Below are 3604 nucleotides of genomic sequence, written 5' to 3'. Positions count from 1 at the left end.
GTTGCTAACCGAAGCCGATCGATGCTAGGGGGGTTGGATGAACAGTTCCCGGTGGGGGTGGATGAACAGGACCCCGTGGTGTTGTCTCTGGATGAACAGGACCCCGATCGATCGAACCGATTGGGGCTGGATGAACAGGACCCCGTGGAGGGCAGGATGAATAGGACCACCCCCTAGAGGGCTAGATGAACAGTAGACGGTGGAGGGCTGGATGAACAGTAGCCCGTGGAGGGGTGGTTGAACAGGAGCCCGTGGAGACGGCTGGTTGAACAGTAGCCAATGGAGTAGCGCGAGGTGGAGGCTGGATGAACAGGAGCCCGTGGATGAACAATTGCAGGTGGAGGCTGGAGGAGGTCAACGGTGGATGAACAGTAGCCCGTGGAGGCTGGAGGGGGTCGACGGTGGAGATAAACAGTATCCCGTGGAGTCCCGTTTTGCAGTACGCCACACCCCTCCGATGAACAGGACCCCCGTTTCGACCGTAGCGCTCCAACACAAGTCCGTTTCCTCCGTTTTGCGGTATGCCACGCCCCTCCCGATCAACATGACCCCTGTTTCGACCGTAGGAGGTCCGTTTCTTCCCTTTTGCGGTATGCCGGACCCCTCCCAATGAACATGATCCCGTTTCGACTGTGGCCGGTTGAACACAATGCCGTCTCCTTCGTTCTACGGTACGCCATGCCTCGTTTCCATCGGCAGTTCCGTCCAAGCCCCCCCGATGAACACGACGACGCGTTCCATTCCGACCCAGCCGGTTGGCTCCCCATGAACACGACGATGACGCAGTTTCTCCATTCCGACCCAGCCATGTACACGAGCCCTGGCTGTGCGTATGCACGAGTAGGCATTCGAGACCCTGCCCGCATGTACGTACGTGGCCATATTTTCTTTCTTGCACACTGGCCGCTGTACGTACGTGTACATGCTACGTGCGCGCCTCTACTACGACACATGCGCGCTTCTACATCGACCAGTATGTACGTACACGTTTGCGACAAGAATGACAACGCTACGTACGCTTCGACCAGGTGGGTCCCGACTGTCAGGCACTTCCTTGCGTGCGAAGATGTAGCTGGTGGGTCCCAGCAGTCAGGGGGAAATGTTTTTTTCACAAAATATGGTGGCCCGTCCGGTGGGTCCCCACTGTCAGGTGGAGGAATAATTATTTTGCGCGTAATAAGGAGGCACTTCCTTGCTGCGGCCGTGGACCCAGCTGTCAGCCTCTCCATGTAGAGTCCATGTCCGATGGAAGCCGTTCCTTGGACCACGTTGACCACGCCGCACCGAGAGCACCAGGGCGGTGGATAACAGCGAGGCCTAGGAAGGAGACGACGCGGAGCCGGGGAAGACACATCAGTGGATGCCCACGCGTGGAGGAGTATGAGGGTTCGCTGGTTCGTTGCGGTGTGAGGCTGCCGTCGCCGTAGAATAACAGGGGTGCAGGTGAGTAGAGGGATGGACTGGCCAGCGATAGGAGTAGTAGGGGGCCGTGAGGCCTTCGCGGCATCGCAGCCGGCCACGGGAGGCAGGAGCACGAGGCACGACCGGTGCTACTTTGGGAGGCTGGAGCAAGAAGACCAGAGGTTGCACAAGCACTACGGCCATTGGATGGACATTGTACGGTCACTTGAGCTAGAATCGTTCATATTGACTAAGTGGACAAAGCCCTCCGTCCCCGTCAACTTCGTTGGCCCACAAGTCAGCCTCCCACTATTGTGGGTCCCAACTAGCAGGGGGTATTCATTTTTTTGTGCTTAATAATGAGGCACTTCCTTGCCTGGGAAGATATAGCTGGTGGTTCGACCTGTTAGCGATGGGAACACTTTTCGCGAAATACAGAGGCCCTTCTGGTGGGTCCCAGCTGTCAGGTGGAGGAATCATTATTTTGCGCATAATAAGGAGGCATTTCCTTACGTGCGGCCGTGGAACTATCTGTCAACCTCTCCATGCATAGTCTACTTTCGATGGTATTTCTCGTTTACCACGTTAACCACTCCGCGCCAAGTGCATCCAAGGTGGTGGACGACGGCGAGGCCCCGGACAGCAACGAGCCGAAGATGGGAAGACGCGGGAGTAGAGTCGCAGACGGAGAGGTGTACGAGGGTTAACTGGTTCTGGTGCGGTGTGGTTCGGTAGTCGGTGGAGAAGAACAGGAGGTGTGGAGGGGTGGAGGGATGGCCTGGCCAACGATGGAGTAGCGCTTCACAGCGAAGCGTGCTAAGCAGAGCTGCTAGTAGCAGGAGGCGGGAGCAGGTGGTCCCGGCGGCGCTGGAGGAAGAAGACGAGAGGCTGAAGATGGATGCCGACCGTTGGATGTAAATCCAACGGCTAATGATGTCAGAATCATTTGTTGACTAAGTTGACAACGACTTGCATTGGCTTCGACCTATTGACCCACATTTCAGCCTCCAAAAATGTGGCACGTATTCAACCCATTTTTTCAGAATTTACAGTCTTTTTTTGCGCGGTAGAATTTACAGTCCATTTGATCTCTTTTTTTGAATTATAGTCCATTAGCTGGGCCGGGTTAACAAATAATGTAGTGTCCATGCGGCCCATTTATGTTTTTCCTAAAAAATTACAGGCCATTTGCACTTTCTCGAAATACACGATTTCGCTGGGCTTATTCTAATTATAATGTTGGGGTGGGCACAACAATGTTATCAAAAAATAAATAGGGGTTGAGCATTTTGTTATATATATATAATAAGTGATCTATTATTACATTGGTCCTTAAATCTTACCAAGCTTTTGTACACAATCACGAGGATTTTCGTTGCCAAAAAAATCCAGGATTTTATTGTTAAGAAATTATTTTTATAAAATAATAAGATGTGGGATATTGTTTTCTTACATATGTAAGTATCTGTTAAATATATGATGACAATAACAATAATATATAATAACATATAAAATAATTTAAATATATATAATATAGTTAGAAGGGAAACATAAGTTGGACCAGACGTTCCTATTCTTATATAAAAAAAATAGAACAGACTTATGTGTTTTCTTCAAAAAAACTACATAAATTGGGCTGCCGATGTTTCAGGAAAAATAAAACCTCGGATGGGAGGTCCATAGGTCAGTCGATACATGACGGCCCTCAAGAAAATACAAACAGGCCTATGGACCTCCCATCCGAGGTCGTGGGCTACGCACGTTAAAAAAGAAAGCCTAGACGGGGCAGCCCAAAACCCAGCTGATACTTGCTACCCCAGTGATGATAAATGATACCTGCCAGCTCCCCGGCTTCGTTGTGAATTTATCTCCTATAGTAACTACGCTGAAGCACCTAAAAAAATATAACTATGTTGACAAACCCGTGAGCCCCAACGTCAGTATAACATTAGGTGGAAGTATTTGTTCAATGAGGCACTTGCTTGCGTATGGCCATAGACTTGGTGGGTCCCGACTGTCCGCCTCTCCACGTATAGTCCTCTCCAGATTCCTCTCGTTTGTTCAGCATGTTCACAACGGCAGACAACGGCATCACGGCGAGCACACAGAGGCATAGGAGAAGATCCGACCACCCGAGGAAGTGCCTTATTAGTAACGAAACAACTAAACTAGCCTAGTGGACGAGTGACACTACCCGACAGCT

Source organism: Triticum aestivum, chromosome 1A (assembly GCF_018294505.1).
Source record: "Triticum aestivum cultivar Chinese Spring chromosome 1A, IWGSC CS RefSeq v2.1, whole genome shotgun sequence".
Classification (NCBI taxonomy): Eukaryota; Viridiplantae; Streptophyta; class Magnoliopsida; order Poales; family Poaceae; genus Triticum; species Triticum aestivum.
Note: the sequence above shows the minus strand (reverse complement) of the source record.